Genomic DNA, 12,293 nt, shown 5'->3' with positions numbered 1-12,293 from the left:
TGTATCTGGTAATTTAATCATTTGATATTATCTTTTAATCTTGTTGATAAATATAATAAACTTATATCGAGACAATTACGTTCATGTAAAGTATTGTACATCTAATACTTTGTTAACATTTTCAATTAATATAATATTATATATGCATATCTATACACATAAATGTTCGTGAATCGTCGAGCACGGTCAAAGGGTAATTGATTACATGAATATAATTTCAAAACTTTTGAGACTCAAGATTACAGACTTTGCTTATCGTGTCGAAAACATTATATCATATAAAGATTAAGTTTAAATTTGTTCGAAAATTTCTGGGTCATCACAGTACCTACCCGTTAAAGAAATTTCGTCCCCGAAATTTGATCGAGGTCGTCATGGATAACAATAAGAATGTTTTTATGACGAATATGAGTTGATAAATAGAGTTTTATCATTATTGAGTAATGTGGATAAAACAATTCGTTTATGTGAAGAGTACGAGTGAAGCTATCACAAAATAGTGAAATGAGTAAATGTAGGTTCGTCTTAACCGGTGACGTAGTCACGGCTGATTTAAAGAAAATCTTCGTAATAAGATTTGGTTCATCTTTGGTTAAATGCGATGATCTGTCTCGATTTCTCTGTCGGATATTTCACTATAAATCCACTCCCTTCGTTTCCTTATTTCCATAACTCATACCTTATATTCTTCATCCCTCAATTCATACTTTTAATCATTCGTTAATATGCTCTATCCAGTACTGATTCTTGATATACTCTTAACTTTCATATCTGTCATTCTTCTTTTTCATCTACCACCGGAGGATTTTATTTATTTTTACTATTACCTTGGGGTTATAGTGTTTTTAATTCTCCCGTGTCTTTACGTGGCAATACGTATTGATATACATGGTTTGTAATTTATGTGTTGTCGTCGGGCTTTCTATCTTTCCTTATTTTTCGGAGTCCCTACTTCTGTCTTCTATAATCTTTATCATCCACAGTTAATGCTCTCTCCTATTTGCTGCGATTTATACTCCAATTTCTATTTCGGAGCTTCATTCTTTTGTTTCTCTTCTCGACTTTAAGTCAAGCGAATAATGGTCCAGAATTCGTAGATATGAATTTTGAATGAACATAGTTAATGTTCTAAGAAGAAAATTGTAATGGCGCAATCTTGATTTGTCAAATTACCAGAATATCCCGAAAAATAGAACTATCACGAAGATATGTTCTTAATATGTTTGGAGACTAGGTAGAATGTAAGAGTCGTGTAACATGGCACATGATTATGTTATGATCTGTGAATCATCACGTTCCATTTAGAAACTCAACATGCCTTACTGTAATATAATCACGTTGATCAAGTGTCATTATATTATACTAACTCATGCTTCAGTTCCCAACACTACTTCAAAACATTCATATTTTAAATTCGAATTTCTCAGAATTTAGAAACTAAAATGGTTTCTTTTATGATATAATACTGATAGCACGAAGAGATAAATAATCTCAGATGAGAGTAGTTATGAATATGTCTTCAAAATTATCGAAGATATTTACAATGAAAGATTTGATAATATCTTAGAATATCTAAGATCAGAGGATGATGAAGAATATTTGTCCGTAAGGGTTTAGAATCAGGAGCAAGGCATTCATTAGTGACTTCAGTAGATACTGAATCATTTGGATTCTTTGAAGGCAGGTTTTGTCTTTGTGATTTGTCCACAGCCTCCTTCATGGTTTGCTCAATCCGTTTTCCAGTTCCAAACCTTCTCTTTTTCAACCTACTATTCATTATCATCAAACTTTTGGCTGTTAAGGTCTTTTACAGTTTTTGCTGCTTCATCAGCATTTTCTAAAAATTCGGAGAACTAATTCGTAGATCGGGGTGTTTTTCAGAAACTACACATTCGAAGTATGTAAGTCTAGGAGATGGATGTTATATGTACACATATAACTGTTGGCGTAGACATGCTGTGAGATTTCAAAATACTGATTGCTGATTCCCGGTTATTGGCATGACAATTCTTGTTATAAGATGCGGATGAGTAAATGATGGGGTTTCGATAAATATAATGATTTTTTTGGAAAGTCAAAGATCAATACAATTGTTGGTAAGTTTACTGCTAATGTGGTGGGACATAAACGGTTCCCCGGTAACGATGACGAAGGACAAACTTATATATATATCAAGTTATAATAAGGCTTTATTCAAATGAAAGGTCGAAGTTCATTTGCTGGAGCTGTGATAAAACTGGCTACTTTGGAAAGGGATTGCAAAGTTATTTTTGGTAATAAATGCCAACGGTGCTGACACAGATATGTGTTAGTCTATGACTTTGGTTTCGAGAGTTTTTCCCAGATGCATGACTATATGCATAACTCTTTCTTTTCGTGGCTAACGTGTGGATGGTTCATCCTCTTGATTGTTTAATCGAGATGTCTTCAAAATTTTGAAGGGTTTGAACACAGGTTGTCATCGTCAATATCCGTATGATGAAATCGTCGTGAATCTTGAATGATACAAATATCTATCTGGGTTTTATGAATAAAAGTGATGTTCTAGCATAGTTTTGAATTCAAAGTATGTCTTTGAAAGATGTAGAAATCTAAGAGTGATGTCCTCTGTAAAATCTTGACTTAGATTTTGATTTGTCAGAATCAGAATATGTAATCAAATTTGGATTGAGAATGGTGGTTTTGATTTATATGAAAGAATGTGTATCGTTGTGAAGGTAGTGAGTATAGTTGATGATTTCTGAATCAGAATCAAAAAATGTAACATATTAATTGTGAATTTATATATCTCTCGGGTATAACCTACCCGTTAAAAGTTTCACAAGTAATATTTTGTACAAGAGAACTTTATTACAGTCTTTATGAAAATATATGTATATCTTCTTCAGATGTAATATAGGTTTAATGAGTTAATATTAGATTAAATTCATTTGATTTTCGGTTGAGATTAGAATGAATAATCTCTAAAATTTTAGAAATTTCGTAATCTTCGCTGAGTATTTCTTCCACTTAAATGAAATTATGAATTACTACTTTGTTATTCATCTATAGATATTTCTTTGACGAATGGTGTTGGTGTTCGTGGAATTCTTGTGAACTTCGCAAGATATAATGATGTTTTCTAGAAAGTTTCTAATACATCGGAAATGAAGGAGTACAATCAAACATATAATTGAGTAATACACTTGGTTTATTATGAAATGGAATTCATTGAATTAAAACAGAGATTGTAGTTAACGATGGTTAAGTTGTTAACGAAGGATGTACATCATAGCATATTAGTAATATGAATTTAACCGAGTAGTATCTACCCTTCTTCAATTCATACATAATAGCTTAGTACGAAAAGATTTATTTTAATTTCAAAATTCATATATATATATATATATATATATATATATATATATATATATATATATATATATATATATATATATATATATATATATATATATATATAATATACATATAATTTCTTTAGGGGGAATGAGTTAATACTTCATAACTCGTTGATACAATATACGCATTGTTGATTAGTGATGATGTTTGTGGTGATTGTGGATCTGGTGGAGTTTGTGATGTTGTAGGTGCTGCTGATGCTGACGACACTGACGGTGCTGGTGATGCTGACGGTACTGCTGATGCTGTTGGTAAAATAAGTCTAGCTTGTAATTCGTGCACCATTATTGTTGTAGCGAACCGATAAAATCGTCATTGACGGCGCCGTCTACTTAGGTCCCGTTACGTGGCCATAAGTCTTTAAAACAACGTTTGACAAAAAAAAATATGTCGCATTCATTTCAAATGTAAAGATGTTTCAAGTTTACAAAAGTAGTTCGACAACTAGTTACGTTACACATTTTAAGTACAAATGAAACCTATACGACAACAAATTAAAGTCAAGTCAAAAGACGCTCCATGTATGCATGTATACTCGACATCCAAGCAAGTATCAAAATAGTGAGCGGAAGCATGTAACATGTATCGTTCAAGGACATGAGAAAAACATATAAAATCTGTCAACGAAAACGTTGGTGAAATCATAGGTTTAGTAAGTGAGTACGTAAGTAAGTAAGCTGAACCACAAGATTTATAACGTTGAAATAATAGTAAACCATTCTAAAAGTTGTTATCACGAGCACCCAATTATCAAGGCTTAACTTTTCATGAATCCCAAAAATAAAGTGTTAGAACCTACACTTATACCCGAAAATATATTTCATTCGGTTAACAGTAGTGAACCGTCCGAATGAGGGTTTGTCAAACCCGTATGGCCACACAACATAAGTTCTCACTTACACCCTGCAAGTGTAACTAATGATAATTGAATTGAGGCATTTTTGTTCTAACTCGTACGTAGAATGCTTGTTTTTGTACTTGTGTTCACTTTGTAAAACGAAACGTTTATGTTTTCTCATCCCAAATGTAAGTATAAAAGAGTAAAAGTGGGACTATGATCTCACCTTGAGTGCAAGAGTATAAAAGTACTTCACAAGTAAACGTGTGCAAGAACGAATGCTAGTCTTGACCTAAACAAGTAGGTTGTATCAATAACGGTAAACGCGGTTGGTCAAAGTTGTTCAATTAATCCTATGGCTCATTACGACTCGATTATAAAGTATGTGAATCATGCTGTCAAGTTTCATGCAAGAATCAAGTATACAAGAAGATTTGAACGGTTTAAACAAGTATTGGTTAAGTTTGAACAAAAGTCAATTTTGGTCAAGTCAAAGTCAACAAAAAAGTCAACACATTCGGGTCGGGTCTCGGACAATTTTTGTGAGGTTTTTAATCATATATAAGCATGTTGGCCAAGTTTCATGTTAATCGGGGGTGCGTAGCATAGTTAGAATTAAACGAAAATGTGCATTTTTGGACAGCCGGGGCCCGGAGTGGCGCTCCAAGCCATTGAGCAGCGCTCAGACTATCTGTTCAGCAAATCTGGGCAGTTTGAACACTTAATGCACGAATCCAACTTCAAAGAACTATAACTTATGAACCGTAAACATTCAAAATACGTATCTTATATCGTTGGAAAGGTATTTTGACGAGGAATACAACTAAATACATTTCATCAAACAAAAACATCATTTACAAAAACAAAAACCCCGTCGAATGATTGTTAAAAGTTCATTATCCAAGTTTCAAGTTCATAAAATGTATTTCATGATTCGGGAATCCAATTTACACATATGATATGCCGTTTCGAAGGTAATTGATAGTGCTCCAAATGAATATATATTTAGGCGTAATATCCTTCCAATATGTTAAGTTTTCAGTTGCAATTGTTCTATTTTCAAGTAATATTCGTTTAAATAAATAAGTGCGAAGACAAAAGAAGAAAATGACGATTTGAAGATGCAAATGACCAAAAAGCTCAAACGTACAAGTTACAATCCAGATGATTCAATTTATTGATAAGAAAAGTCCAAAAATGACAAGAGTACAAGTCACGGAACGCAAAGTACAAGATATCTAAGCATACGAAAAGACGTTCGAAAATCCGGAACCGAGACATAAACCGAGGATCAACGCGCGAGTCAACGGACCGAAAATTACAAGTCAACTATGCACAAGAATATAATATAATATATATATAATTAATATAAATTATATATATTATATATATATTTAAATAAAACGTCGGCAAAGAAGAAAATAAACTGATGTTAGCTGTAACAGGCGGCCATGCGATCGCATGGCCTAGCTGCCTTATTCCCATGCGATCGCAAGGCAGGGAAAGTGTGGCCAGGTCCTATAAATTGCAATGTTTTCATGCGAGTACCTACACACTCTTTTCATTCCTTCTTCTGTAAACATAAATATATTTATATTATAATTTTAATAAAAGTTAATTTTAATAATAAAGTTATGGTTTAGTTGAGTTACTTTAAGAAATGTTTTATGGGTTTTAAGTCGGAACTCTGTCCGTGTAAAGCTACGCGATAAATAATCAATGTAAGCTATGTTCTTTTTTTTTAAATTAATGTCTCGTAACTAAGTTATTATTATGCTTATTTGAGCCGAAGTAATCGTGATGTTGGACTAAATATTAAGATGGGGTTATTGGATTTTGTACCATAATTAGGGTTTGGACAAAATACCGACACTTGTGGACATTGGACTATGGACTATTAATAGATGGGGGGTATTATCTAATCGAATGACAACTCATTGGAATCTGTCGAACCTATCTTCAAATTAGTTAATCAAATAATTATTAAATGATTATGCATGTCCTATTTAGTGACGTTTATACGACATCTTTTACGATCATTTAATTAATTATTCGGGTTGGGTAATTGATTATTCAAACTGATCAAGTGGGTAAATTAATGTTCATATCTCATTAAAAAAGGGGTGGATTACATACAAGGGTAATTGCTATAATTGTTAACAAAGTATTAAAACTTTGGATTACACGCAGTCGATAACCTGGTGTAATTATTAACAAAGTATTAAAACCTTGTTACAGTTTAAATCCCTAATTAGTTGGAATATTTGACTTCGGGAATAAGGTTAATTTGACGAGCATTTTATAATTATGACCGATGGACTATTATGGACAAAAACCAGATAGGTATAAAATAAACCAGGGCAAAGAACAATTAACCCGGGTAACAATTAAATTCAAAACGTCAAACATCATGATTACGGAAGTTTAAATGAGCATAATTCTTTTATCGTATTTCTCATCGTACTTTTAATTACTGTCATTTTTTTATTCGCAATTTTATATATCGTCATTGTTATTTATTTTACGCATTTTAATTATCGTCATTTATCTTTACGCTTTATTTAAAATCGACAAACCTGTCATTAAACGATAAACCCCCCCCCCCCCCTTTTATAATATTACTACTTATATATAATTATATATATTTTATATAAATATAGTTATATAAAAAAATAGTACGTAATCACTAGCTCCCTGTGGAACGAACCGGACTTACTAAAAACTACACTACTCTACGATTAGGTACACTGCCTATAAGTGTTGTAGCAAGGTTTAGGTATATCCCATCCGTAAATTAATTAAAACTTGTATCATATTTCGTAGTATTTCGTAGTAAAAATAATAGTATATTTCGTACACCATCGCTCGCACATCAAGTTTTTGGCGCCGTTGCCGGGGAGCCGGCGAAACGCTATATTTTTATGCTATATTTCTTATCTCTAATTTTGTAAAAATATTTTGTATTTATATAAAAACATATAAAAAAATACTATATATATATCTCTATATATATAAGTGTTTAAATATATATATATATATATATATATATATATATATATATATATACATATATATATATATATATACATATATATATATATACATATATATATATATATATATATATATATATATATATATATATATTTTTTAAGATATATAAAATTAAAAAATATTTTTATTTTTAGAATTTTAAATATAAGTTTTTTTATATTTTATATAAATACTTTATATAAATTAAAATCAAAAAATAAAAATAAAAAAAAATATAAGTAACTGGGCCGAGTACTGTAGCAGCCCAAAACCATTTCTGGATCCGCCGGCCATGCGACAGCATGGCGTTACAACCTACACACCATGCGATCGCATGGAGTGAGGTGACAGGCCTGGACCTCGGACTCATTAAATACACAGCTAGGTTTTTAAATTTATTATTAATATTTAATCTTTAGGGTTTAATTAAAATATTAACTAGTAATTTAGTTTTATTTTTAGTTTTAATTAGTTTTATTAAGTTTAATAATTACTATTAACTATATAAATTAATATTTTTATAAAATAATAATATAAAAATAATATTTTTATAAAAATAAGTGATTTTATCATTTTTTGTTTCTTTTTATAAATTGTATATTTTAAACATTTAATTCGTAATTTGTATATTTATCGTTCGTAATTAGTTTTAAACTTAGTGTTTGCCATAGTTAATTTTAGATTCCTAGATTTTTAAGCTTTGCCTTAAAATCCCTTAAGTGCTTTTTCTTTAGATTAAGATTTAGGCGCTTTAGAATTTTGCGACGCAGTTTATAAATTTTAGTGCCTTTTTAAGTTATTGCCGTTTTGGATATAGAATTCCTTTAAGCTTTAATACCTTTAGACGCAATTTTTAATACTTAGTTTTTAGACTTTTAAGTTTCGACGCTTTTCTTTCTTATCTTTGTTTTTCGACCTCTTATTTTTCGACGCGCTTTTTCTTTTTCATTTCTACGCTCTAGTTTTTAGGATATAGATTCTTATCTTCTTCAAAATCTCGACGAAAAATTATTATAAGCGATTAAATTGATTGACATCCAAAATTTTCTGGTTCGTAGTAATAGTTGAATTTGTTAGTGGCAAGTTGTGGGCTTCCGATTTAAAGGGTCCTGGCTACCTGCTGCATCTATTGGCTATTCGAAACGTGGGCAAAATTAGAAAAGTCTATTAATTTGATAACTTATATAATTTTTATCTTTATAACTAATAGGATATTCAGCGAATGCACCAAGCAAAACGTTCACCACCTTTCATACGTTCACTACCTGTAACTCGATCAAGACATCTAGCCAATATTGTAGCTGTTGATTTTTCTTTAGAATCATCATCTAGTCGAACGAGTACTCCAATTCAAATTTCTGATAATCCATTTTTTGAACCCGACTTCACAATTGAGAACCCAGAGGATATTCAAGGATAATTCCAAGATCCTGAAACACTAATCATTCCTCCTGAACTAAAAACCGTTAAATCAGAATCCTCTAGTGATTCGTATTCAACAAATTTAATTATGGAAATAACGGAACCTCTAAGTATGGAAGACCGAATGAGAGCCACACGCACGGGCCAAGGTCACGCCATTATTAAGCCAGATGTTAATGCGCCAGATTATGAAATCAAAGGATAAATCCTACACATGGTAATTAATCAATGCCAATTTAGTGGTACGCCAAAGGAAAATCCAAACGAACATCTTCGAACCTTTAATAGGATATGTACTTTATTTAAAATCAGAGAAGTTGAGGATGAACAGATCTATCTCATGTTGTTTCCCTGGACTTTAAAGGGAGAAGCTAAAGATTGGTTAGAATCATTACCTGAATGAGCGATTGATACATGGGATGTTTTAGTTGAGAAATTTCTTAAAAGATTCTTTCCGGCATCTAAAGCCGTGAGACTTCAAGGAGAAATTGTTACGTTCGCGCAAAAGCCAAATGAAACATTATATGAGGCGTGGACAAGATTCGGAAAGTTGTTGAGAGGATGTCCTCAGCACGGTTTAGACACTTATCAAATAATACAAATATTCTACCATGGTGTCGACGTTGCTACACGAAAAGACATCGACACAGCAGCTGGTAGTTCCATTATGAAGAAAACTGCAACTGAAGCTCACAAGATTATTGATAATACAGCCTCCCACTCTCATGAGTGGCACCAGGAAAAAGATATTTTTCATTCATCTAAAGCGGCTAGAGCCGATTCTAGCCATGATTTTGATTCCATTTCTGCAAAAATAGATGTTTTCGAAAGACGAATGGAAAAGATGACTAAAGATATTCACGCAATACGAATCAGTTGTGAGCAATGCAGTGAACCACACTTAACGAAAGATTGTCACATTGAACAAACGATGGAACAACGTGAGAATGTTTCCTACATGACCCAAAGGCTGAGAAATAATTATCAACCGCCAAGGCCAAACTTCAATCGAAATCAAAACATTCTTTACAATCCAAATGGACCCAACAATAACTCATATAACCAACAAGGTCTGAATAACCAACCAACTTAAAACAACACTTTCAATCAACAAAGACCTGGCTTGTACAAACCACCACAACAAACCGAAGAGAAAAATCCAAATCTGGAAGAAATGATGGCAAAGCTAATGAAATCTCAAACACAATTTATTACATCTCAAACCCAAACGAATGAGAGGTTTGATCAGTCATTAAGAACTCAGCAAGCTTCCATTTTGAATCTAGAAAACACGTAGGTACTCTTGCTAGCATGATGAGTGAGAGGGAACAAGGAAAGCTACCGAGTAATACTGAAGTAAATCCTCAGAATGAGAATGTTAATATGGTTTCAACGAATTCTGAAAAACTAGCATCAGAAGATGGGAAGGTTTTAGATGTTAGTAACAATGAAGAAGTTACAACACCACCACCACCCGAGTATGTAAAGCCAGTGGTGGCACCATACAGACCACCCATCCTATTTCCAAGAAAAGGAGTTGAGTATAAGCAAGTGATAGGTAATAAAGTTTGTGATACCTCTGAAAAGAAGAAGAAGAATAAGAAGGTACAAGAAACAAAAACTGTAAAAATAAACCCGATGAAGACAGTTCCACCAAAACCTCCAGCAAGGTTGGGTGATCCGGGTGAATTTATTGTTCCTTGTCTACTTAGTGATTGTGTCATGTATAACGCAATAGCAGATTTAGGTGCAAGTGTAAGTGTTATGCCTCTTTCATTATATAAGAGATTAGGTGTAGGTGAGTTAAGTCTAACGGAAATGAGTGTTCGACTCTTTGATCAAACCATTAGGCACCCAGTTGGAATTGCTGACAACCTACCCGTTCAAGTGGGTAATTTAACCTTTTTAGTCAAATTTATTGTCATTGACATAGAAGAGGACTCAAACATTCCTCTAATTTTAGATCGACCATTCTTAGCGTCCACCGAGGCGTTCATTGATGTAAGAGAGGGTAGAATGACACTTAGTAATGGTGAAAAATCAATCACCTTTGTGATTTGAAAGTCTAAACCTCCACCAACCAAAATCGTTGAACCAATAAAAACGATCGATGAGAAGCATATTGTTTTACCAACTCCAATGGTAGTGCTTAGCAATAATAAAATGCTTAAGTGTGGGGAAGATGAATTAATACCTAATGATGACCTGATAACAAAGAACCCCGTTGTTGATACAAAATTAAATGATCCCGTTATTAACAGTTCAATGAAGAAACTTATTAAACGGATTCGCGATGCTAGAACCAAGGGGAACTCTAAGTTATGTAACCGGTTAGTATCCAATCTATCGCCTAAAGAAAAGGCAAAACTAGTTGAATTTGTAGATATTACACAGGAATCCGACTAATGGCTTAAAGCAAAAGTCACAGATATGCAAGTTGATTATGGTCCAAAAGAAATTGACGATGAAGTTAATCACAATTTCGACACCACAGCTACCTAAGTGTGGGGAGATTCAAATGTTCTAAAAACAAAATGCTATCAAGAGTTAGTTGTTCTGTTCTCATGTAGTTCCGAGAATGGAATCCGATTGGTCTTTTCCACTAGCAGACACTAAAGAACTAGTTTTCTCCCCCATTCTGAATTTTTGTTTTGTAGGTTTGTATGAAATTAATATGCATTTTTAAATTTAAGTTTTGTGTGAATTTAAAAAATAAAATTTACTTTATTTCATTAATTTAAAAAATAATTTCTAAAATTCATCGTAAGCTAAAGAATAGGTCATGGAACCGAAATTGCTTTAGATTCATAAAAGATACTTATTAATACAAGCAATTTTTACATATATCGTAAAGCATAAGCACACTATATTACATATATTACACCGCACAAATACAACTATCTTATTCCGACTCACTCGTTTCTTCTTTTTCGAACTTGGTTCTTTTTGCTAAGTTTTTAGGGATATATTGAAATGTCCCGTTCTTATTGATTAAAAACGTTCCATATTAATTGATTTCGTTGCGAGGTTTTGACCTCTATATGAGACGTTTTTCAAAGACTGCATTCATTTTAAAACAAACCATAACCTTTATTTCATCAATAAAGGTTTAAAAAGCTTTACGTAGATTATCAAATAATGATAATCTAAAATATCCTGTTTACACACGACCATTACATAATGGTTTACAATACAAATATGTTACAACAAAATAAGTTTCTTGAATGCAGTTTTTACACAATATCATACAAGCATGGACTCCATATCTCGTCCTTATTTAAGTATGCGACAACGGAAGCTCTTAATAATCACCTGAGAATAAACATGCTTAAAACGTCAACAAAAATGTTGGTGAGTTATAGGTTTAACCTATATATATCAAATCATAATAATAGACCACAAGATTTCATATTTCAATACACATCCCATACATAGAGATAAAAATCATTCATATGGTGAACACCTGGTAACCGACATTAACAAGATGCATATATAAGAATATCCCCATCATTCCGGGACACCCTTCGGATATGATATAAATTTCGAAGTACTAAAGCATCCGGTACTTTGGATGGGGCTTGTTGGGCCCGATAGATCTATC

Source organism: Rutidosis leptorrhynchoides, chromosome 11 (genome assembly GCF_046630445.1).
Source record: "Rutidosis leptorrhynchoides isolate AG116_Rl617_1_P2 chromosome 11, CSIRO_AGI_Rlap_v1, whole genome shotgun sequence".
NCBI classification, from domain to species: Eukaryota; Viridiplantae; Streptophyta; class Magnoliopsida; order Asterales; family Asteraceae; genus Rutidosis; species Rutidosis leptorrhynchoides.
This window is presented reverse-complemented; position numbering follows the sequence as displayed.